Consider the following 27,525-nt stretch of genomic DNA (forward strand, 5'->3'; position numbering starts at 1 on the left):
ACTGTGGTTCCTGCATGCTCCGCAGTCTGATGATGACTGATAACAACTCCCAGCATCTCCTTACCATTGTTAAGGACTTACTGGGAGTTGTAGGTTCGTGAGATACAAATGTATACGGGCCTGACATAGAAGGATTCACACGTCAGTGATTCCGGTACGTGAGGTGACAGTTTCCTCACGTACCGGAGACACTGACACACGTAGACCCATAAAAATCAATGCATCTGTTCAGATGTCATTGATTTTTTGCGGACCGTGTCTCCGTGTGCCAAACACGGAGACATGTCAGTGTTCGTGGGAGCACACGTATTACACGGACCCAATAGAGTCAATGGGTCCGTGTAAAACACGGACCACACACGGATGTTCTCCGTCTGGGGTCCGTGTGCGTGCAGAAGACAGCGCTACAGTAAGCGCTGTCCCCCCCACATGGTGCTGAAGCTGCGATTCATATCCTCTCTGCAGTAGCGTTTGCTGCAGAGAAAATATGAATAATAGTGTTTAAAATAAAGATCTATGTGTCCGCCGCCCCCCCACCCCCTGTGCGCCCCCCCGCTGGTCAGAAAATACTTACCCGGGTCCTCCGTTGGCTGTCGCTCCTTCCTGGTCTGGCCGCGGCTTACTGTATGCGGTCACGTGGGGCCGATCATTTACAATCATGAATAGTCGGCTCCGCCCCTATGGGAGGTGGAGCCACATATTCATGACTGTAAATGATCGGGCCCACGTGACCGCATACACCAGAAGCCGCGGCCAGACCAGGAAGGAGCGACAGCCGACGGGGGACCCGGGTAAATATTTTCTGACCAGCGAGGGGGCGCACAGGGGGTGGGGGGGGGGGCGGCGGATACATAGATCTTTATTTTAAACACTATTATTCATATTTTCTCTGCAGCAAACGCTGCTGCAGGGAACATATGAATCGCGGCTTCAGCATGATGCAGAGTGGGTACCACACGCTCTGTGTGGTACCCACTCGCCATACAGGCGGCACACGTGTGCCGCACGTATGGCCTCCGTGAGTTCCCAGGCACACGGACACGGATAACTCCGGTACCGATTTATTCCGGTACCGGAATTATCTGGACGTGTGGGACAGCCCTTAGAAGGATTCAACTCGTCAGCCATTAATCACGTGATGTCATAGACCTAATGGAAAGAGAAGAATTATCTGGGTACAAATATATAATAATGATGATTGTAATATATTAAAGCTTATATCTGGGACTTCCTGAAAAATAAGAAACGTGCCCAAGCACTGACAGGCACATTAGATGACGGGGCAGGACATCCGACATCATTGTGACTGACAGCCGGATTCCCGATGCCTAACTGTCCCGCCCCATTAACAGAGCTGAGCGGAAAACAATCCACCACTTTGTCAACGTTCCGTCAGCAGAGGCAACTGAATCGCCGACAGGAGCGGTCTGTGACCTCTCTGTGCCGGGGAAGAATGGCTCCGTGTGCAACAGGCCGGTAAGTAGCAACTAGATGCCTGGTAGTGCTTAGGGACATTTTTTGTTTTTCAGAAAGTCCCGGATATACCCTTTAGGCCATGTTCACACGTTCAGTATTTTACATCAGTATTTGTAAGCCACAATTAGAGGAAAAGTATCATAGAAACATATGCACCACTTCTGCATTTATCACCCACTCCTGGTTTTGGCTTACAAATACTGATGTAAAATGCTGAACTTGTGAACATTGCCTTACGGGGATAAATATTTTGATGAGAGTGCTTCTTTAAGACCAATCATACGTATCTGTATCCCTTTATCTATAACGGGGTCTGTTTACTTTCCATTAGAGCATCCGCCAAATGCTGCCCACTTTAATTGAAAAACTCACCCCAAAAGTACATTACTTTTTTTTTTTACTTTTGCCAGTATTGTTTTGGTGACAAAGGGGGGTACTTTAGCGGTCCTTTTACCTTAGTGTCTGACTCATTCCTTTACTTGGGTGCTGAGGATTCATCGGGAGAGGGGGCACCGGCACCGTCATCTGCCTAGGGCACAAAAACCCTGTGCCGCTCCTGTGTAGCAGCAGGGTTTGTTGGTCATTTTGTAAGGTGCCCCCTTTACCGCCTTGTTACCAGCCATCATTCTTTGCTCAGCTGAACCTTCTCCGCATTTTGCAGGATATTTGCCCCGGAGATTTGCAGGTGCTCGGCCCAGAAACCTTGATAGAGATGATCAAACTTCTCGATTTACCGATCCCATCTGACGCAGACGCCTCTATTGTTTCCACCTCATATCTGCATGGTATCACCCACCGCTCCTTGGTGATCTAATCTGAGGGCGTCAGTAACCTAGAGGGTGTGAAGAGATATGCAATTAAACTCCACGCCATAAGCAACAATTAGTAACAGGTTGTATTTGACAAGTGATTAGTGCAAATCCAGATCAGGAATGTTCTATGGCTGGCACAGACGCTGCCAGTGGAATATCGGAGGTGCGCCATCATAAGGTGGTCTCCCTTACCACGATTACCAACAGTCACCTGTGGCTGAAAAGTCGCCATTACTTTGGTGGACCTGCACTGTATGGCAGTATTATTTATTTGCTTAAGTGTTATTTCTGCATTGTATGGAAAAAATAGTGGCGCCCAATGGCAATGAAGAAGGTGCAAACGGACCCAATTCCACATAGATTTTCAAGATCTATGCATTTTTATTTATTCCATGCTCTACTTTATATCCCATGTAGAATGTTTATAGCATATCCCTAGAATATGGCACAAATGTTACAGTAGATAGAGGCAGGTCTCACCATGGGGAGCATCCTTTATGTTCAAAATGGGGTCCCATTGTGCAACCCTGGAAATGGATATGTGACCGCACGGGTGCAGTTCTCTCCATTCACATGTATGGGACATCCAAAAATTGCTGAGCGGGTAGCCAATTTTTGGAACACCCATACAAATCAATGAAGAGTGCATGAATGGCCACCTTTCCATGCACAGCGGTGCATGACAGGGCCCTGGCTTCCAGATTAATGTCAAATTTTCAAGACTTTGGCCTAATTATGCACAACTAAAACTCAGAAGAAATGCCGGAAATCCATAAGTCTGAAGGTTTTATGTAAATGCCATGATGTTAAATGGTTAGTCAGAGCGTGAACCCCTTTGTCACCCCCAATGGCCTATGCAATGCTATTGCAAGTAGCCAAAAGGGTAGTTCTCATGGAAGACGGGGGCACAATTTAGACTTTTGCTCTGGAGCCCCAGCATTTCCAGAGGGACTGTTTCATCTGCACCCCAACTCCCCAGTCTTATTAGACACTTGGTTAATATGTGTGTAATTCACTGTATCACAGTTAGGTGGCAGCATTGTGCAGACTGAGAACCTTTCCGCCACGCTGATTTTCTGGACATCAGACCTAAAAATCTCTGGTACCATATTGTGCAAAGCACCGGGCTCAAATATTACAGTTACATTTTAAACCCACAGCTACATAGATATACATGAACGTGGGCTTAATCCTTGCTGCCTGCGGCTTTAAAGTGCCACTTTCTTCCCAAATTCTTAAAGGAAAAAAATGCTTTGTTTCTTTTTATACCTATAATAGAAGGAAAAACGTGGGCTGAGCACGGCGTGTGTACGGTCTACAGGGTACCTGTTATGTAAAGACTCGGTGGTGAGAGCGCAAGAACATCTGATACTTGATGCATTTTTTTTAAGAGTTATATAACATTGTAATGTAAACCATTTATGTAACTGGAAAAAATTACTTTTGTACTTATTGGTTTAAACTGCAGTAGAAAAACTGTAGACGCATTTTATGTCTGTATCACGTCGCAATGCTGATGTCTCGTAGGGCAAACTAATCAAAAGAGAAGCCAGAAGGTAGGAGGAGGTTTGGCGACTGAAGACTACCACCCTCGCCACTGGACCACGGTCCTGCAAACCTTCTTGCTCAACTCTAGTCAAAACCTATCAATCAGTATTCTGGAAGATTATTCCATGGTGCCCCACTCAGCTGTGGGGGACTGTAGAAGTAGTGCTATATTTCCCTGCAGCGCCTCCAGTGGAGAAACAGAGTACTGCACAGTTTTTATTTACAAAAATGGTCTATTCATGTAGCAAACAGATCTGTGGGAGAGAAAGATGTTTAAGGAGTAAATTATCTCTTTAAGAATCTTATAAAAGGCAGAATTTATGATCACTGCACCCGAATATGACCAGAAATGGTAATAAAATCTATATGGGAAGGTGCCATAATGAAATACATATGCTGGCCCACTGGTGTTTCCTGACAGCCACAAACACCAACCCCCGTCCTACTGCACAGGAATAACCTATCTAGAGCCTTCACATGCCAGTCCACTGCTGCTGGAGATCAGGGAAGACCTCCTATTTGCAAATAGGGCCCCATATACCAAAATGGTAATAGGGCCCAGCTCCAACTTTTACGTGTTCCAAAAAATGCTATATTAATTAAGAGCCCAGAGGTAGTAGTTGCTTCCATTCCCCGATGCCTGCGGGGCAATAAGGCTCCAATAAGAAGACACCAGCATTAACAATTGGACGTTAGGAGGTAATGGTGGTGGGGAGTCTGTTACAGAGTTTGCATTGTGACCCATTAGCTGCAAATTATGCCCTCGTCAGAAAAAAATGATGGATGTCATGATCCGTTCTGGGATTTTGTCCTGTCTGCCCTTTTTTTCGGGCGGATCATGTCAAGGGTTAACTTTGATCTGCCTCATTCTGTGTTCAGGTTGCCTATTTAGCTCCTATGCATCCTGCTGGCGGTGTCAGCTATAGCTCTGCCTTCGGCGTGTGTACCTGACTCTGGTAGATCTTGATTTGTCCTGCTGTGATCCCTGACTTGCCCCGTGTCTGTTGACTCCCTCTGTCTGTCCTTTCCCAGTGTTTCCCTGTTAGTTGGTTTGATTCCCTGGTTTTAGCTTGGCTTGTATTCGGACTCTCTTCTGCCTTCTGTCTTTGTCTTTTCCGCTTTCGACGGTTGCAGAACCCCATGACTTGTACCTGACCACGTGTACTGCTGCAACTTCTGGTACTTCTGCATCTGACTGCTTATTGACTCGGCTTGTCTGACCACTCTCTCGCCACTTGGTGGCACCTGTGCTGCTGCTCTGTGGTGCTACTCTGTGTTTGCAGCCTCACTTCCCTCACAAACTCCCCCTGGTGGAGGTTGTGCTATACTGCACTGCAGCAGCATGACAATGGCATTAGTACTATAGCTAGGCTTTTTTGAAATGGGTTAGGACACCAACAATCAGACCCCCACACCTATCACTCTTTTATAACCTACCCTGTGGGTGGAACATGAGCAAATCCCTTTTAGTAGGAATCGGTGATATCATGAGTGTCATTGGGGGAATAGGCACATCACAGTTTGTCTTTTTCCCATTGCCCTGTGCGTTAATATAACTGGAAACCATCATTCATTTATGGCAGTAACTATTTTTATACCGATCCTTGATGACTCCAGGAGTTCGAGGAACAGCATGAGATGAATGAATTTCCTTCTTATTCCAGCGGACTAGTATTCCTCCAGATGGACAAGCATTCATACTGATCACTGTACAGCAGATCCCCTATATTGAGGCTCATTGTGGGGCCGTCACACAATTTTTTTTTCTCACTGGTGGATTAATTACACTTTTGTGACAAGCAATCACTTTAAACAAAGAAACCTGCAGTGTAAAGTATTCTGAGCTCCTGGAGAAACCAAACGCAAATTTAGGACTACCGAAGCGTCCAATGGACAATGCACCTAAGCTGGGTCACCATTCATCATTAGCTTTTAGCTTGATTCATGAGCCAATATCAACTTTCCAGCCATAATTGACTGAAAGCAGCCATACTCCATCTGAGCCAGCAGAAAGAGCTAGGAGACTTATATTGTTTCAGCTAAATGACCACTGCAGACAATCACTGTCCACTGATTGGCTGCAGAAGTTATCTGACATTCTTTCCAGAAGAGGAAGCCTGGAGACCGGCGGAGGCTACTGGCAGCTGTATAGAGGAACAGGTGGGTCTGGTAGACAAGTATATCTTTTCCTTTAATTTTAGGATTACCATGGGCCTAGTTTAGTGGTGTACATACCCTTTAAGGGGTAGCATAAAGGGATGGAGTCTGACACGTACCAGAGTGGAAAAAAATTTGTAATTCAGATAAAGCTGCATATTGTCACAATGTAGAAACCAGACCGTAAGAGCAAAAACTGGAATTTTATTTTTATTAATTTCCCTTTAAATACAAGTTGCATTCCAAATTATCTTTAGTTTGCGTGGGGCCAAAATAACGAAGTGTCGCTTCCAAATCCGTGCCCTGAGATCCTCAGCACCTTGCCCAGCCATTCTGCCCGCATGTCATTCATATCAGCTGTCGTCGGCGTCTCACTGTCAGCTGCGATCCGGTAAACAAGGTGCAGCCCCACAGTCCTGTACCGGACCGGGAATAGCCCAGACCGGGCCAGGAACTAGGCATGGAAGGGAAATGTCAGGGGCATCACTATGGGGGGCCGCAGGGGTAACTGGCCACCCCTTCTGACACCAGTATTATAAATGGCACATAGTAGGTGAGGGGCAAAATAGCCGCCTATTGGGGGGGCTCTCTGTAGATGGATGTTCAACTTAGATGCCCATTATTGCCAAATCTTGATTGACATATTGTCCTTGACAGCCCCTTTAAACGGTGCGGATCACCTTTAATAGGTGGCAGTAGTGCTTTTTCTTTCTTAGGACATTTTTTTTTCCCATAAATCATCAACATTCGCCAATAAGTACTCAGCCGGTGTCTTTATAAAGATCCTGTAACCCCCCATTTTGATTTCTGTAGATGTGTAATGCCTCTTTTCTCCTGTAGCGGCGCTAACACTTGATTTCAGGCTTCCCCTTTCACAAATGATGACTGAGGGTCCCAGTTTTCCGGGACTTCCTTATTGATCCTTTTCATAAAAATATGTTGTAAAATGTAGACAATTCCTTTAAGGGATGACTGCCTGTAATGACACCCATATCAGAAGTCATACAGTGTTTACAGATTTTACTTTCTATCTGCTCAATTACACAGTGGTAGATACATAGATCCGGGAAAGGTTGTGTTATCGCATCATATAAATCAGTAACGGTCGCCATGTTATTTGGGAGTTTCTCTGGGTCTTCCATGTTAGTGTTAGGCCTTGTTTAGAAGAAAACATGTCCTTGTTGCCCATAGCAACCAATCACAGCGCAGCTTTCATTTTACCAGGGCAGTTTCAGGAATGAAAGCTCAGCTCTGATTGGTTGCTTTGGGCAACAAAGTCAATTATTCATTTAGGCAATTCTGAGAAATGAGGCCTAGATATAATATTCCTTTATTGACTAAGTCCGTTTCAATGCTGATTCCCGCGACAGAGGCGATGGCTGTTGTTTGTGAAGTGAACACTGAATTCCTCAGTGATAAGTAAATATTTTTTCCATGAAATAGAAAGCACAATGTAAGATAAGAAACACTTGACTGAACTTCCGGCCTAATGCTCTAAGGGTAGGAAACCATTGGGAGGTCCACTACAGATCCCACAGCGGTTGTCGCCCACGTTTTCCAGACTCCTGAAAGTCTAATTGTGTAGAACTAAAAGTCACAGCATGCCTTTGTGTGGCAGGGAATGTAAGGGCATATTCAGAATCGGAGGACTGGCACATCTGCCACTCATATGATTTGGGTCTTGTATGGAAGATTTTTTAATACAGTGATAATTCCTTTGCAGATCAGCAAAATGTATTCCTGTTACCATGGAAACTGAGCACGGTTTCATTGTCGTATCTCTGACATTTGATGAACTGTGTTCTGTTGTTTTGTAAAGGAAACTGTTAAGTGTATTGGACCAAAGCCAAACTGTGCAAGTGACAGCGAGAACCATACTGTAGAAAAGACACCAGCACAGCTCCGTCTTATAAGAATCCAACTACTATAATACTGCCCACTATGTACAGGAATATAACTACTATAATACTTCCCATGTGTACAAGAATATAACTACTGTAATACTGCCCTTATATACAAGAATATAACTACTATAATACTGCCCCTATGTACAAGAATATAACTACTATAATACTGCTCCTATGTACAAGAATATAACTACTATAATACTGCCCCTATGTACAAGAATATAACTACTATAATACTGCTCCCTATGTACAAGAATATAACTACTATAATACTGCCCTTATATACAAGAATATAACTACTATAATACTGCCCTTATATACAAGAATATAACTACTATAATACTGCCCCTATGTACAAGAATATAACTACTATAATACTGCCCTTATATACAAGAATATAACTACTATAATACTGCCCCTATGTACAAGAATATAACTACTATAATACTGCTCCTATGTACAAGAATATAACGACTATAATACTGCTCCTATGTACAAGAATATAACTACTATAATACTGCCCCTATGTACAAGAATATAACTACTATAATACTGCCCCTATGTACAAGAATATAACTACTATAATACTGCCCCCCATGTACAATAATATAACTACTATAATACTGCGCCTATGTACAAGAATATAACTACTATAATACTGCTCCTATGTACAAGAATATAACTACTATAATACTGCTCCTATGTACAAGAATATAACTACTATAATACTGCTCCCTGTGTACAAGAATATAACTACTATAATACTGCTCCTATATACAAGAATATTACTACTATAATACTGCCCCTATGTACAAGAATATAACTACTATAATACTGCCCCTATGTACAAGAATATAACTACTATAACACTGCTCCTATGTACAAGAATATAATTACTATAATACTGCCCCCTATGTACAAGAATATAACTACTATAATACTGCCCCTATGTACAAGAATATAACTACTATAACACTGCTCCTATGTACAAGAATATAACTACTATAATACTGCCCCTATGTACAAGAATGTAACTACTATAATATTGCTCCTATGTACAAGAATATAACTACTATAATACTGCCCCTATGTACAAGAATATAACTACTATAATACTGCCTCTATGTACAAGAATATAACTACTATAATACTGCCCCTATGTACAGGAATATAACTACTATAATACTGCTCCTATATACAAGAATATAGCTACTATAATACTGCTCCTATGTACAAGAATATAACTACTATAATACTGCTCCTATGTACAAGAATATAACTACTATAATACTGCCCCTATATACAAGAATATAACTACTATAATACTGCCCCCTATGTACAAGAATATAACTACTATAATACTGCCCCTATATACAAGAATATAACTACTATAATACTGACCCCTATGTACAAGAATATAACTACTATAATACTGCTCCTATATACAAGAATATAACTACTATAATACTGCTCCCTATGTACAAGAATATAACTACTATAATACTGCTCCTATGTGCAAGAATATAACTACTATAATACTGCCCCTATGTACAAGAATATAACTACTATAATACTGCCCCTATGTACAAGAATATAACTACTATAATACTGCTCCTATGTACAAGAATATAACTACTATAATACTGCTCCTATATACAAGAATATAACTACTATAATACTGCTCCCTATGTACAAGAATATAACTACTATAATACTGCTCCTATGTGCAAGAATATAACTACTATAATACTGCCCCTATGTACAAGAATATACCTACTATAATACTGCTCCTATGTACAAGAATATAACTACTATAATACTGCCCCTATGTACAAGAATATAACTACTATAATACTGCTCCTATGTACAAGAATATAACTACTATAATACTGCTCCTATGTACAAGAATATAACTACTATAATACTGCTCCTATGTACAAGAATATAACTACTATAATACTGCTCCTATGTACAAGAATATAACTACTATAATACTGCCTCTATATACAAGAATATAACTACTATAATACTGCTCCTATGCACAAGAATATAACTACTATAATACTGCCCCTATGTACAAGAATATAACTACTATAATACTGCCCCTATGTACAAGAATATAACTACTATAATACTGAGGTTACTTTTATATTCCCCTGGTGGTCCAGTGCAATTAAGTGGTCAATGTTAAATTCAGGGTGCTTATAAGGATTCTGTCCTTGGGGGTCCTCCTAAAATAAACCCAAATGTACAGTATATTACTCTCCCATTTATTCACAGTCACGTTACCTTCCCATTCATGGAGAGAAGGCTTCCAGCACCCATGAGTCGATCCCCCTTCCTTATTTTTAGGTAGACCCTGTTCTGCTTTACAATGCCCATTTGGAGGGTGGCAGAGGGCAGCCCATAGTGCGGAAATGGGCACACTAGCCATAGGGGATCGGCATGTGACTGTCCCTACTCGAACTGCAATCCTCCCACTGCCACTAGGGGGAGCTCACTGCGTACACGGAGTTCAATACTGCTGAAATCCATATACACGGAGCTCCCTCTAGTGGTGGCTGTAGGCAGTTAAATTTATAGATCTTACCAAACCAAAAACATAGCGCTCATCGTACTGATATATTATGAATTTACTCTAGCTTTAGTAAATGCATATTACATTTAGTTGATCTCGCAGCGGGGTCCTTTTGGAGTTTTACTATAAGTCGTATCATTTCTGTTTCCTTTTGCTGTACATTAATTTGTGCATTAATTTTGGCCCTGAGCTCATAATTGACCTCTTCTGTCAGACTGGGTTTGTCACAGCCCGAGTGGGCCGAATCGTGTGGGCTTCCTCTGTGAGGCTAGGAATTTATCTGGGTGGAGTCGTATAACCATTGACGATGGTGACATTGCTGTTTGCAGAGAACACCGTGTATTTTCCATCAAAATAGAGAAATCTTGTCACAAGTCTAGGGATCAAAGCAAGAAAAAATGTTCTCTGTTCACAGCCAAATCTGTATTCAAATTACAATCAATGTCTTAAGATAATAGATTATTGATCGGAGGCAGTAGAGTAACTATGGGGGGTGCAGAAGCAGCAAATACACCTCATCCTCCAGCCCTGGGGGGCTGCCTGGTGTGGTTAATTTCTATAAATCAGTGTTTTATCAGCGGATTATCACTACAGGACTAGTTGTATCGTGTCATGTAGTCATTCTGCTCTGTATAACCCCTCCCCCACCACTGATTGGCAGCTTTCTGCCTATGCACAGTGTACACAGGAAGCTGCCAATCAGCGGTGTTGGCGCGGTTGTACAGAGCTCAGCATTTAGAGAACTGCTTGATCTTCTGCAGAGAAAACTGAAGCAAGCAGCCCTGTAAGCGATACATCACTGGCATCAGGTTCTCTGCCCCTACATCCCAGATTAGATACCAAAAACCGGTAAAGCTAAGTAATCAGATAGTAGCAACACTACAAGCGAAAAATAAAAGTACAACCAGTCATCTTGGTGGTTCTTACTTATGCCTAAAAAATGACTAAAGGTGCAGCCTTTATCTTATCAGCATTAAATATTGATTTTAGGGCTGGCGACCTTTACATTGAATTTATAATCGGTGGAGATATTTATTTCAGCGATGCTGGTGGATTGATAATATAATTTTATATTACGTGATTATACCTATCTAGTGGCGTTATTAGAAATTTGTGACGGGATAATTTTTGGACCGGTAATAATGTAATTGCTTTGTTGGATTACTAGCAATAACAATTGTCTGGCCTTGTGAGAAATTATTTGTATTTTTCCGTTTTTGTTTTTTGCTCTTGTTTTTATTATAAATATTAAAAGTCATGTTTTACACATTTCTCTAATTGGACTTGACAGCAAATAGCAATTAATAATAATTGGGGACACTAATATTGATATACTGTGAAATAGAGGGGGTAGAGAGATATTCACCAGTTTCAGGATGGTAGAAAAAGAGTGGATTTTGCAAAAGGAACGACCATTTCATGTAGTTTTAGGACACATCTCAGGGCTGGGTTATGCTGGGATTTGTAGTGTAGGGAATGTGATCAATTTGGAATGATAGATAAATCTGATTCTTTAGTCCAAATCTGAGGGGGCAGAGACAGACAATACTAACAGTGGAGTGAAGTGCGGAGCCCCCCTCCGCTTTTTAAGGATGCCGTCATGATATTTCCCATTGTGCAGCCAGAGAAGGACATTGGGGTCATTCTTCGAAGTAAAAGCGCCCTTCATCTGCAAACTAGGACTCCATGTCCCCGAGAGCGCTAGCGATGTTACAGCCAGTGTGGGGGCCGAGAAATAAAGGAGGCAAAATGCCTGGTGTTTATCGCACTCCTCATTATAATTTTTAGCTCATTTAACTCTTTCATGGATACACAGATGCCAGAATTGTCCAAGATTAGAAAAACAGCAAAAAAACAAACAAACAGCGGCATTGCAGCTCGTCTGCTTGACTCATTGGAGCTGTACTGCAATACCAGACACACGGGGGGACGGGGGGTGTCGCTGTTTTTGGACAAATTCTTTAAGTCATAAAAATTAAGAAAAAAAAAGTCAGGGGCAGAATAAGCATGTAGTCATGACTCCACTGAAAACTTCAGAATAGAATGTCCATCATTGAGTTTGTCCCTGTTAACTAGAAGGTAATGACTAAAACTTCCATTGTTTGGATAGAATCCAGTCCAATTTCGACATTTAAAGCAAGTGTTTAATTTCCCTACAGCGCCCCCGGAGTAGAAATAAAGTATTACACAATCCAGTCCTCATTGCAAAAAAAACAATCTATGGCTTATCCATGCAATGCACTGACTGATAGAGGAGGGTCCTGAATCCCCCCTGGAAACCTAGAATGCCCTAATACAATAGGTTTAAAACAAGGCAATCCCTTTAATTATTGGTCTGGTTGCATTGTAGTGACAGTAGCAAGTGCAATGAGCAGCCATGACCCTTCTATGTAGGACTTTCCTAACGCCATCCAAGCTTTTAACATTTTGTAGCTCTGCTATGGGAACCGATCATGTTTATGTCTGCAGCGCGCACACAAGGAAAGTGTCAGGTCCCTGTCATACACAGGTCTGGGGTGATGGAGACATTGTGCAGGGATGGAGAAGCCTCGACGAGCTCTTAATAGTATACGTGACTTCTTGCACTCAGTTGGCACACTACTATCATTGCTTTTAAGCGTTGAAGATAATGTTGATTTTAGGTCCATTATTCTGTGCTGATTCATTTACTAATATATCTTTGTAATGGTTAGAGCACATTGTTTTGTTTTGTTTTTTAACTCAGATTCAGAGCTTTAATTCCGCTGCATAGACTTCAAAATAATTATATTTTGCAGCCTGATGTCACCACTAGAGGGAGCTCACTGCGTATACAGCCCATTGAATTCCATAAGAACTGTGTAATACTGCTTTCCTCCTGTGGTGGTGCTGTAGAGTAATTGAACACTTGCCCCATAGATTACAGCAGATCGCTGCGGATTCCAACAGATAAAGGTAATCTGTCAGTAGGATCAATCCTCCTAAGCCATCTGAAAGGCATGTAAGTGATCGAAAGTTGAATTAAAATGATAATTTTACACCTAAGAGCTGAAGTGTTATTTCAGACAAATTCACAATTTTCTTAATATGTAAATTACTTGGTAAGATCTATGGGCTGGATGTAGATCTCCTCGAGAATCTGCCTCCATAGCTTATTCTACATATAAGGGGTCATTACCAGTGTGAGACAAGTAATGACTGACAGTCTGCTCTTCTGATCTACATGTCTCACACTGGTAACACCCCGTCATTTATAATACACTCTGCAGGCAGATTCTCAAGGAGATCTGTCATGATCCAGGTCAGGGTTTGTTTCTTGCTATGCTCTCCCCGGTCTGGTCATGCAGGGGTTAAGTTTCCTTTGCCTCATTCTGGGATCTGTTTGGCTATTTATGCCCGCTGCTGTCTGCAGGCAGTGTCAGTTATAGTTCCTGCTTAGGCTTGAGCGGCTGACCCGTTACACCCTGATTTGTCCTCTGCCCGTTTGCTCAGTCCCTGTGCTTTCCCACTCCTGCTACCCTGCTTGACTTAGTGTTTGTTCCCTGTACTCTGACCTCCTGATATCTGACCCGGCTTGACCTCTGACTCGTTTGTCTGTCTCTCCTCTCTGGCATTTCTGTTCCTGTTTGGCTTTGACTTCTCCGGCTTGCATCTGACCACATTTGTTGCGGTTTCCTCTGGTACCGTGTTTACTGACTGTTACTGACTCGGCTTGTCTGACCACTCTCTCGCCACCTTGTAGTGTCTGAGCTGCCGCACTGTGGTGCTACACTGTGAGCGCAACCTTTCTTCCTCCCCCAGCTCCCCCAGGTGGAGGCTGTGCATACTGCACTGCGGCAGCATTACTAGATCTATATCCCACCCATAGCTCTTAAGAGCTCATTTACATATTGAGAAAAACACGGATTTCTCAGGAACAAGACATCGGATCGCAGATATCAAGGTATCATTTTATTCAACTTTCTATCATCTACATGCCCATATAGCCATCTTAGAAGAGTTGATCCTATTGACAGATTGCCTTTAACAATTGTCCTAAAGGATAAAAATGAACAAAATAAAATGGGAAAAATTACAAATTCGAAACGTTAGCTCTTTCTGAGATGTCCAAAAATATCCATATCACATTAGTTGTTTTATCTTTTTGATATTTCCCACAGAACAAGCTGTGTACCGCTACATCTGACTCATTCGGCCCCTGTGGACGGCATCAAAGGCAATCAAAAGGCTTTGAAAATTGATAATAATATTAAAGGGTTTCAGCGATGGTGATGGGAGCCGCCTGGAGACATCACGACCGCGCTGCTCTAATTGGTAAATGTGCAACTAGCTTAATAGCTGAACCCTTGGCCGCACATCGCAGGGTTGTTATTGCCGAGTAATCAGGAATATAAAGCAGAAGGTGCAGCGGAGGCGTCAGCCGGGGAGATGGACAACGGGTCCTGGAAACACTGGGACAGATTAGGGCAAGAAAAACAAATTCCCTCCCTGGGATCTGAGGAATTTAATAAGTGTTTGTAAGATGTGAGATTTGCAAATTACTATTCGCCGTTAGCAAAACTTATAAACTTATGCTTTGTTTTCTTTTTGTTAATTTGTATCATTAGTCCTCAGTTTGCTGCTTTTAAGCTGTTGCACACTACAACGCCCAGCATGCCCTAATAAATATGCAGATGATATTATATATAAACCCTACACGACATTAGTGTACGGCGGTGGATTTTATTATACATGTATTATAGTTGGCGGTATTAAATATACACAATAAAGGATAATGCAAGTGTGATCTGCAAAGGAAAGCAGCTATGGCGTAGGGCCGGAACAGTCCCGATATTTTTGGGGAATGGCAAATTTTGGAATATCTTAGGCAGGGGTCTTTCAACCCCAACTACCAAAAGGTGGTCCTGCTGGATCTGGGAGCGATCCTGGGCAGGACCAAAACAGATGGACAGTGAGTACGATTTGTGCTCCGCACCCCTTTATTCATTTTTATTTCTAGTCATGGGGCCGACTGCCAGGGAGACGTCATAAAGTGCTTGTCGAGAGCTGTAATGGTGGCTACACTGTCACCCCTCATAATGTAACATGCAGGTGCTTCTCACAAAATTAGAATATCATCAAAAAGTGAATTTATTTCAGTTCTTCAATACAAAGAGCTGTGAACAGCCGGCTTCTGTAGCAATGACCTTTTGTGGCTTCCCCTCCTTGTGGAGTGTGTCAGTGACGCCTTCTGGACATCTGTCAGGTCAGCAGTCTTCCCCATGATTGTGGAGCTACTGAATCAGACTAAGGGACCTTTATAAATGCATAGGAGCCTTTACAGGTGTTTATTGTTAATTATTCTAATTTACTGAGATAATTACTTTTGGGTTTTCATTGGCTGTAAGCCATAATCATCAACATTAACAGAAATACACACGTGAAATAGATCACTCTGTCTGTAATGACTCTATAGAATATATTAATTTCACTTTTTGTATTGAAGAACTGAAATAAATTAACTTTTTGGTGATATTCTAATTTTGTGAGAAGCACCTGTGCAGGTCTGCATGGAAAGATCCATGTGGATCCACTGATAGGCAAATCTGACATTTGGATACTGGGAAAGTTGAGTCACAACCCACATGAGAGTAGTAAGAACCCCTTTCAGTGGGATTATATGCGCCAATACACATCTGGTTATCAGACTGTTCTGTTCCAGAACTACAACTCCCAGCACTGCTAGACAAATTTGACATTCAGGATTCTGGTAAGGATGGGTCATACGGTAATATGGAAATTTTAAAGTAAATTTTATACCAGTGGTCCCCCACTTTTATACTTCTGAGAAAGCTAGGTGACAATATGCTATTAAAGGGATCTTTACTCAGCTTTCCTAGAATCCAGAATGAAGCAGGACCGTGGTTGCATTAGAGTGGTTTATCAATGAGTAGAAATGCCTGTCCAGCAGCACAGAGTATTTCAGGAGATGCATGCATTGATATTGTGGTGATATTAGTAGAGACGGCTTGCGATTGATGGCGGCAGAGTCACGATGAATGAAGAAAAGTGTAAGCTCTCAGAATAGGAATGAATGCACCAAGATCCCCAGCAGAACAGAGTATTTCAGTAAAACCAGGGTACCAGTATTATTGAAGGAACACCCACTTGCATGATTACTTTATTGAGGGCTGGAGTGAGATTATTGTATTAAAGGGATTTTTCAGGATTATGATATTGATGGTCCATCCTTAGAAAAGGTCATCAATATCACACCTGTGAGGGCCCGACACTTGGCGGCCGGATGTACACGGTGTAGTCAGCGTCCTCGAGTCCTGCAGCTCAGATCCTGTTCACGTCGGTAGGAGTTGAGAAAGGCCACGACACTGTGTGCGGCGCTGTGCTGTTCCAGCTTCTAAACCTGTGCACATCCGACCACCGCTGGAACAGCAAAGAGCTGATCAGTCGTCCCCAATATAGTAACCCTTTAATGACACGATAGGGGCAGTGTCGCTGCAGGGTGCGTCTCGGGGCTCACACACCTCACACACAGTCACGCACACATGACGTCGTGCTGTGCAAACTTTGCTCTTCTTGAACCCATTCGCTGACAGTAATCAGTGCGCGGCGGAGGCTCCACAGATCTCCACCGCTCTCCCACCTGCTATATAGTGAGGTCAGCTATAGATAAATTCCTTATCGAGAAAACCCGCACTATATCCCGGCCTCCAGATATCTTTATTGTGAATCACTGGTTTACCCAGAGCTGCAGCAAAGATGATGTCAGCTCAGATCTGAGGCACAATCTCCCCTCTTCATGTGTGGGATTCCCAGCAAGATAACATTATATTACTCTGTAAGGGATAAAGTGACTTTATTGGATGAGATTAGAAACCAGAATGTGAAACAAACCCAGCGGTGACAAGGGAGCGACACTCTGGGGATTATCCCTCCAGCAGAGTGTTAGCTTCCTGCTTTACCCAGACCTCTATCTGCACATAAAGCTGTTATCAGGAGAGGTCTCTGCTCATCTATCCCAGTCTACACAGCAAAACTGACCAGTGAGATGAAGAATAGACAAAATGTCAGTCTACTGTGTGCGCTCTTATGTCCAGGGGGAGAATTACAATACTTCAAGATTTACATATCAGATATGTAAAAAACAAAACCTGCTTTACAATATACTCACTATTGTGCTGGTGCAGTCACTGTGTACATACATTACATTACTGATCCTGAGTTATATCCTGTATTATACCCCAGAGCTGCACTCACTATTCTGCTGGTGCAGTCTCTGTGTACATACATTACACTACTGATCCTGAGTTACATGCTGTATAATACCCCAGAGCTGCACTCACTATTCTGCTGGTGCAGTCACTGTGTACATACATTACATTACTGATCCTGAGTTACATCCTGTATTATACCCCAGAGCTGCACTCACTATTCTGCTGGTGCAGTCACTGTGTACATAGATTACTGATCCTGAGTTACATCCTGTATTATACTCCAGAGCTGCACTCACTATTCTGCTGGTGCAGTCACTGTGTACATACATTACATTACTGATCCTGAGTTACATCCTGTATTATACTCCGGAGCTGCACTCACTATTCTGCTGGTGCAGTCACTGTGTACATAGATTACTGATCCTGAGTTACCTCCTGTATTATACCCCAGAGCTGCACTCACTATTCTGCTGGTGCAGTCACTGTGTACATACATTACATTACTGATCCTGAGTTACATCCTGTATTATACCCCAGAGCTGCACTCACTATTCTGCTGGTGCAGTCACTGTGTACATACTTTACATTACTGATCCTGAGTTACCTCCTGTATTATACACCAGAGCTGCACTCACTATTCTGCTGGTGCAGTCACTGTGTACATACATTACATTACTGATCCTGAGTTACCTCCTGTATTATACTCCAGAGCTGCACTCACTATTCTGCTGGTGCAGTCACTGTGTACATACATTACATTACTGATCCTGAGTTACATCCTGTATTATACTCCAGAGCTGCACTCACTATTCTGCTGGTGCAGTCACTGTGTACATACATTACATTACTGATCCTGAGTTACATCCTGTATTATACTCCAGAGCTGCACTCACTATTCTGCTGGTGCAGTCACTGTGTACATACATTACATTACTGATCCAGAGTTACATCCTGTATTATACCCCAGAGCTGCACTCACTATTCTGCTTGTGGAGTCACTGTACTATGTACATTAGACAAGTTTTAGGTCTAAGAAATAACTTTACGTATTAAGGCTGTGTGCACACGATGAGGATTTAGTGCGGATCCGCAGTGTTTTTTTCCGCGCAGAAACGCAGCAGATCCGCAAAGTGATTTGCAGTACAATGTAATTCAATAGGAAAAAAAATGCTGTGCTAATGGTGCGGAAAATTCCGCATGAAAAACGCTGCGGATCAAAAGAAGTAGCATGTCACTTCTTTTGTGCGGATCTGCAGCGTTTCTGCACACTTCCATTATAGAAATCCGCAGGGGTAAAAAATGCATGAAATCCACACAAAATCCGCAACAAAAACATGTCAAATCCGCACCTGCATTTTCTGCCAGGAGATGCAGGTTTTATGCAGAAAATTCTGCACCCCAATCCGCAACGTGTGCACATAGCCTAAGGGTATGTGTCCACGTTCAGGATTGCATCAGGATTTGGTCAGTATTTTACATCAGTATTTGTAAGCCAAAACCAGGAGTGGGTGATAAATACAGAAGTGGTGCATATGTTTCTATTATACTTTTCCTCTAACTGTTCCACTCCTGGTTTTGGCTTACAAATACTGATGTAAAATCCTGACCAAATCCTGATGCAATCCTGAACGTGGAAACATACCCTAAGGGTATGTTTCCACGTTCAGTTTTGCTTCAGGCTTTGGTCAGGATTTTATGCAGGTAAAATCCTGACCAAAACTGCACCTGAGGTCACTGGCAGGTCACCTGCGGTGTGCCTGCGTGTTTTGCTCATAGTAGCAACATGCTGCGTTTCGAAAAAACGCACAACGCATGCGTTTTCGCGGCAAAAACGCATGCGTTTTTTAACGCATAGTGGAGTCTGGATTTCATGAAATCCCATCCACTATGCTGTAACATCTGGACGCTGCGTTTTTGACGCTGCGGAAAAACGCAGCGTCAAAAACGCAGCGTTTCCTGAACGTGGAAACATACCCTTAGTGTTGGACCTGCAGAATAGACTGATCCTATAGCCCATAAATCTGTAGAGAGATTAGAAACAGCCTCAAGACATAAAGAAGTTACCAACTTCTCCTTCTTTCTTATTATTGACTCTTTCACTAAGAAATTACATTAGATCAGCAAAAAACGAAGTCCATATGTCTTCAGCAATGACAATGGCAGAGATTAGAGATTACGCGGCGTGCACGCTGCACTTTCCCTGGTACGTTTTCCCAGTGCGTGTGGAGCTAGACCTTTATCTCCTGCAGAGTCCATAGATGGTAAGATCCAGATCACATTCCACTCAACTTTATAGCTGCAGAGTTCACTATTACTGCAAATATCAGCACGTAGACACGAAAGGACTGCGGAGAATCCTAGACCTGGGAAAACCTCGTCATAACCACATTGTGCAAGTTACATTCTTATACATAGGGGCAGTATTATAGTAGTTATATTCTTGTACATAGGGGCAGTATTATAGTAGTTATACTCTTGTACATAGGGGCAGTATTATAGTAGTTATATTATTGTACATAGGAGCAGTATTATAGTAGTTATATTCTTGTACATAGGGGCAGTATTATAGTAGTTATACTCTTGTACATAGGGGCAGTATTATAGTAGTTATATTATTGTACATAGGAGCAGTATTATAGTAGTTATATTCTTGTACATAGTGGCAGTATTACAGTAGTTATATCCTTGTACATAGGGGCAGTATTATAGTAGTTATATTATTGTACATAGGAGCAGTATTATAGTAGTTATATTCTTGTACATAGGAGCAGTATTATAGTAGTTATATTATCGTACATAGGAGCAGTATTATAGTAGTTATATTCCTGTACATAGGGGCAGTATTATAGTAGTTATATTCTTGTACACAGGGTAGTATTATAGTACTTATATTCTTGTACATAGGAGCAGTATTATAGTAGTTATATTCTTGTACATAGGAGCAGTATTATAGTACTTATATTCTTGTACATAGGAGCAGTATTATAGTAGTTATATTATTGTACATAGGAGCAGTATTATAGTAGTTATATTCTTGTACATAGGAGCAGTATTATAGTAGTTATATTATCGTACATAGGAGCAGTATTATAGTAGTTATATTCTTGTACATAGTGGCAGTATTACAGCAGTTATATTCTTGTACATAGGAGCAGTATTATAGTAGTTATATTCTTGTACATAGGAGCAGTATTATAGTAGTTATATTATTGTACATAGGGGCAGTATTATAGTAGTTATATTCTTGTGCATAGGGGCAGTATCATAGTAGTTATATTCCTGTACATAGGGGCAGTATTATAGTAGTTATATTCTTGTACACAGGGTAGTATTATAGTAGTTATATTCTTGTATATAGGGGCAGTAATATAGTAGTTATATTCTTGTACATAGGGGCAGTATTATAGTAGTTATATTCTTGTACATAGGGGGAGTATTATAGTAGTTATATTCTTGTACATAGGAGCAGTATTATAGTAGTTATATTCTTGTCCGTAGGGGCAGTATTATAGTAGTTATATTCTTGTACATAGGAGCAGTATTATAGTAGTTATATTCTTGTACATAGGGAGCAGTATTATAGTACTTATATTCTTGTACATAGGAGCAGTATTATAGTAATTATATTCTTGTACATAGGAGCAGTATTATAGTAGTTATATTTTTGTACATGGGGCAGTATTATAGTAGTTATATTCTTGTACATAGGGGCAGTATTATAGTAGTTATATTCTTGTACGTAGGGGCAGTATTATAGTAGTTATATTATTGTACATAGGAGCAGTATTATAGTAGTTATATTCTTGTACATAGGAGCAGTATTATAGTAGTTATATTATTGTACATAGGAGCAGTATTATAGTAGTTATATTCTTGTACATAGTGGCAGTATTACAGCAGTTATATTCTTGTACATAGGAGCAGTATTACAGCAGTTATATTCTTGTACATAGGAGCAGTATTATAGTAGTTATATTATTGTACATAGGGGCAGTATTATAGTAATTATATTCTTGTACATAGGAGCAGTATTATAGTAGTTATATTCTTGTGCATAGGGGCAGTATTATAGTAGTTATATTCCTGTACATAGGGGCAGTATTATAGTAGTTATATTCTTGTACATAGGAGCAGTATTATAGTAGTTATATTCTTGTACATAGGGGCAGTATTATAGTAGTTATATTCTTGTACATAGGAGCAGTATTATAGTAGTTATATTCTTGTCCGTAGGGGCAGTATTATAGTAGTTATATTCTTGTACATAGGGGGCAGTATTATAGTAGTTATATTCTTGTACATAGGAGCAGTATTATAGTAGTTATATTCTTGTACATAGGGGCAGTATTATAGTAGTTATATTTTTGTACATGGGGCAGTATTATAGTAGTTATATTCTTGTACATAGGAGCAGTATTATAGTAGTTATATTCTTGTACATAGGAGCAGTATTATAGTAGTTATATTCTTGTACATAGGGAGCAGTATTATAGTAGTTATATTCTTGTACATAGGAGCAGTATTATAGTAGTTATATTCTTGTACATAGGAGCAGTATTATAGTAGTTATATTCTTGTCCGTAGGGGCAGTATTATAGTACTTATATTCTTGTACATAGGAGCAGTATTATAGTAGTTATATTCTTGTACATAGGAGCAGTATTATAGTAGTTATATTTTTGTACATGGGGCAGTATTATAGTAGTTATATTCTTGTACATAGGAGCAGTATTATAGTACTTATATTCTTGTACCTAGTGGCAGTATTATAGTAGTTATTTTCTTTATTCTAAAACTAAATCTGAGCAATTGTGAAATATTTTTTTATCAACTTTTTTATGATGAATTGTTACTGGAGTCGCCCTTTAAATCCCCTCATTATCATCTTTAGAAGGTTGAGTCTCCCTCTAATTCCAGGTGATTACTGAGTAGATGCCGGCAATTTTATAACGACCGACACTGCTCTATGGTAATGATATTTGGGCTTCTGACACTGAATACTACCCTGTAATTTCCAGGCTCCAGCTGTTTACAATGTAGCAAAGCCAAGACTACAATGTGCATCCCGCTATTCCATGCTCTCCAGCGATGATCTACCATACATCTCATGCATGTGAATGAAGTTTCTGCAACTTAATTTACAGACAAAGGAGAATTTCCCCTAAGGCTAATTTTCCCTGGTGCGAAAAAAAAAAAGAGCGAAAACATAAGAGATCTCATGCACATGCTGGACAATATATCCATTGTGTACATTGACAGAAGCTGAAATCTGCAGCACGTCCGCTTATGTTGAGGATGTTGGTGCGAATTACACACTTTAAATGCAAGGGGCGAAACATGCGGCTTCTCGCTCCTCCTTTGTAATGATATCCATGGCGGTGAATGCCATTGTAGTTATTACTGCAGCAGATCCGCATTGAACATTGCAGGATTTCATGGTCTCTGGTAGGCAGTAAGACTTAGGTAGCGTTCACACAGGCAATGAAGTCTTAGTCCAACCGCGCAGCTTTTATTGCTTTCCACAGGTTGCAAAGCACCAAAACAAACCCATAAATATAAATCCCGACGTTGTCCAGCCACTAACTATACAGAATAGACCCTGGCTACTCATGCATGGCTAAGCCAGCCTCAGCTCGGTCACGCTAAACAGCTATTGTCCATATCAACCGCTGATACTTGCGGGTTTATGCACACGGCCTGTGCAGACTCTTCTCAGAGGGATTTATGGCCTGTGTCTCTCTCTACAGCTCCAAGACACATCCAGTCTGGTCAGCTTCCCCGAGCTGACTGCGTTAGATGAAAACCTAGCCTGGTTATATGCAGGGCGAGCCAGGCGCACTAATCAAAGCCTGCAGGGCTAGGATTTAACCCTAGCCTACCTAGCATTGCAACCACATTCAGTGTGGGAACAAAGCCTAAGCGGAAAACGTCTTGGTAATTAATCTCACTGATCCCACATGGAAAAGTGGTCAGGAGCACATTGGCCCCACTGAATAGTGCTAAACCTCTCGTGGACCCCCGGCACTGAAAACTAAAAATCTGTGACAGGGATCGGTGATAAAATACAGTGTCAGATTGACAATGCACCTGATATTTCAGCACTTTTAGCCTTTTGTTTGGATTTGCTAATCCTGCACCTATCAGGTTCTGCTAATACTGGAGTAAAGTATTGTGCCGTATATTGATAGAAGTAGTAAGATACTTATTATTGATCTCTGGTAGATGAAGTGTTCCACCTAGCACCTGATTGACGGGGTACATTGCGCTCAGAGGTGTGCTGGTACATTTCCGTAGTGATATCCTGGATGTGTAAGACATTCCGCCGATGCCATACTGATCCCATGTTTTCTTTTAGCCATGGGATGGATTTCATCACACAACGAGCGGGACGTCTGACCTTTCCACTGACACTTATAGCTCCAGTGGAAGAGACTTTTCAAGCCCCATCCACAATCGCCCCACTGCCATCCTCCTACATAAGGCCGGGGCTTCCCTCTCACGTGGTAATAGGCCTAGAATCCATAATAGCTTATTGTTACACTTCTAAGTAGAATGTTCTAGAACATTAACCCATTCATAGCCAGAGTCAACAGTTCCGTCAGCTACGTACAACCCCTACTGGGGTGAATATCATGACTGGACGCCGTTCATAGAGAGAAGATCATTACTATAGACGAATGTAGACATAACGAAAAATACTAAGACTGCGACCACACGATTATGGTCAGGACTGAGTTGCGAAATATAGGCTACAGTAGAGGTTTAACTCATCAAACTTATATGGTTGCCAGGCTTAGGAGTGTCGTTAAAATGGGTTTCCATTGATTTCAGTATGCATTGTGTAATTCTTCAGGTCTCCTGTGGAGGCGCTGCAGGGAAAGGGAACACGTGCTCCTGGGTCACATCTGATCTAGCGGGAATCATTGGTTGCACCACTGGATGACTGGTCAGGGATTTTCATTGATTTGGGGGTGGAGAGGCTGGTTAGCGAACCCTTTCTATTAGCCAGAGAGCTGATGCACCATGGTTGAGAAGAGGCCTGCTTGGGACCATGTACTAGAGGGGGTATCCGAAGGACCCGCACTGTTGTTAGGGTGAGGCCTCACATCACAGTTTTGGTAAAGTTTTTGGAAAACTGCAGTTGCAATGATGCCTCTACGTAACACTGACACCCCACCTTCACCTACATTTCTCGAGGTCAATACCCCTGATTGCTCGGTTTCCCCTGCTGCTCAGTCCTCATCTGTGTGCTACATAGTATCGCAGTCACAAGATTCATATGTAAATCTGGAGTAAAGGCGAATATGCATCACAAAAGTCCAAAATAGAGGAAGTTTCAGTCTTCTTCCTCTTTCACAAGCCGTCCACCTGTCATGCACTAACATAGCAGAGCTGGACAAACGCCTTAGATCCCCCAAGATGTAGGGACACAGATCTTTCCTGATCCCCCCCCCCATACATTAATAATAATAATAATAATAATTTTATTTATATAGCGCCAACATATTCCGCAGCGCTTTACAACTTATTGCTCAGCTCTGGAGAGCGGACTAAGCTGATGCCAGATACTTCTATTCTGAGAAAACATTAGGATTGGGCATGTTGAAATCCAACTGCCTAATCCCGCTTTCCTCCAATTTGTGCTACAAAGGGAGTTAGAAGGCCCCATTACACATTAGTTAGGTCGCAGGACCCTCTAAATTCGGCAGGTTAGGCTTACCAGCTCTCCTGTATGGCCAGTTTTTGGATGTTTTTTCTGTCCAGTTCACGTCCCCTAATAATTTGGCTCGTGATGTGACGTGTTGGTATTTGTGGATTTACATGGGACTGCAGGTAAATCTAGAGAGGTATTATAATGTCAAACTGAAGCACACAGTCACTTTTCTTTTTTTACGAGCCACTGTCCCGTTGTGAAGATTATAAACGGCACCAATAAACCTGTACTAATAATAACATCATACGTGGATAATGGCGGCAATATTTCACAGGGTTCACATACAAGGACATTGGACGGTGGAAGTAAAGCACAAACTACAGTCTGGGCAAAGGACATAGGTACGAAAGGCCTCGTTATACATGAATGGCATTTGCAATTTGGACCGGGGTAGCAGAGGGGGTCCAAAAAGACCCTCTGCCACATAAGACGACCACATTGCACATGGTAGAGGGGCCAGGTTACAGATTTTGCACTAAAGCCAAGGAATGTTGCAACTTTTTTTTTTTACTAGTTGCACTCAGTGTATCACAGTGTCTTCTGCCTTCTTTAAGTGCAGTCGACTATGAGGGTTTGGCAGCTGGACAACCATTTGGGGAACCATCAGGGATCACCAAGAATAGTCACTTTTTGGTTTTATAGGAACATGGGACCCCTCCATGATTTCTGGATACGCTGTGTGGAGCGGGGGGTTGCGCGGCTCCTCGGCATTCAGATCCTGCCCGGCCATTTAAATATCAGGTATTAATAGCCTGGAATCCGCCGTGCCAGTGTGCTATGTGCTCTACTTATACTTCTGGCACTGGGACAAGCTCTCATCACTCCGTGTGTGTCCCTGGTGCCGCGCCAAGGGATTCCAGTTACAAAAATACAATAACCACAAGGCATTCTGGCTCATGTCTGCCCCATTCTCCAGGCAGGAGTTTACATCAAAGCCCAAGTAAATAACCATAAAACTAATTAACTCCTGAAACCCTGACCTCCTCCTGGAGGCACAAAGGGGAGCCCAAGAATCCGAAAACAATTTGTGGAAAGCTTCACCCTTCCTCTCCAGTGTGTAGCCATTGTGTTGCCTCGGTGTCATTACAACCTAGGAGTAGAGACAAAGGGGGACTACAAAGGCCAGCATACAGACAGATGCTTTCAGGGCAGGATGGGAGTTGTAGTGTGTCTCTCCATGGTGTCATTGTTTTTGGATGCACAGGTTACAGTCACACCCGGATTCTCTGCCATGGAGGTTGGATGGTGCTCAGTCTGGATTTTGAATAGGGTCCCGGAAGAATCAGGTTACGTCAGAAAAACATGGCTGTGTCCCTCCAAAACCAGCGCCACCGATGCCCATAATTTTCCTGGAATTGTAGTTTCATTGAAGTGAATGGGGCCGAGCTGTGCAGAAGGGAAGGGGGAGAAGCCACAATTTTCTAGTCATAGGCTGCCCGATTTGCAGCTGGGGGGAGGGTAGGCCATTTCTCTAGGACCCCACCATTTTGGGAAATGCTGGAGATATTAGACTGGGCCCTTGTTTGTTACAGCTGATGGTGAGGACCCTCAGGGCGTAGACAGCCGTATAAATCGGACAGCAATACAAGGACTGGCCGGCGGCTATCCCTACCCGAGGGTGACCGTTGCATAGAAATATATGAAACTGCCGCACTCGGGTCAGTAGAGCCACCTGCCAGTCCGTGCATTACGGTCTGATTTATCCGGCGGTCTGTCTAAGCCCTACCTTTCAGCTCATCGTTAGGACTCCCTACAGTAAAACGCAAAGACAGGTTGTCCAAATAAATACCTTTAAAGGGATCGCACCAAACTTGAAGGTACAACAGCACCCAGTAAATGGAGCGGCCTGACATAGGCACCCAACATATACAGCTTTTCACTCATTGGTCTCTCTTGGTTAGTCAGCAATATAAGGAAGGATCAGAGGGAAGCGCATCTACCCGCCACTCAGCAGATCCAAGAAGGATCACGGGACTCGCTACCATACTCGCCCATGACCCTGCAAACAATCTGTCTGTGTCACATGATCCCTCTCCGTGTTGATGACTGGTCATGGCCCCTGTCACCACCTCGGCCTATACACCGCCCGCTGATATTTTGGTCTCTCCACTGATGTCATGCCTCAGGCATATCACACCCCCCC

The 27,525-nt window shown here is 42.2% G+C and overlaps 1 long non-coding RNA gene across 1 annotated transcript; it reads left to right on the plus strand.

Annotated features, from left to right (window-relative positions):
* The first annotated feature begins 7,292 nt into the window (after positions 1-7,292).
* On the plus strand, positions 7,293-15,162 carry LOC143788609 (uncharacterized). Its single transcript, XR_013218681.1, has 2 exons — positions 7,293-7,412; positions 14,618-15,162. It is a non-coding gene; the product is annotated as an uncharacterized LOC143788609 (long non-coding RNA).
* Positions 15,163-27,525: the final 12,363 nt, after the last annotated feature.

This window comes from Ranitomeya variabilis, chromosome 8 (genome assembly GCF_051348905.1).
Source record: "Ranitomeya variabilis isolate aRanVar5 chromosome 8, aRanVar5.hap1, whole genome shotgun sequence".
Lineage (NCBI taxonomy): Eukaryota > Metazoa > Chordata > Amphibia > Anura > Dendrobatidae > Ranitomeya > Ranitomeya variabilis.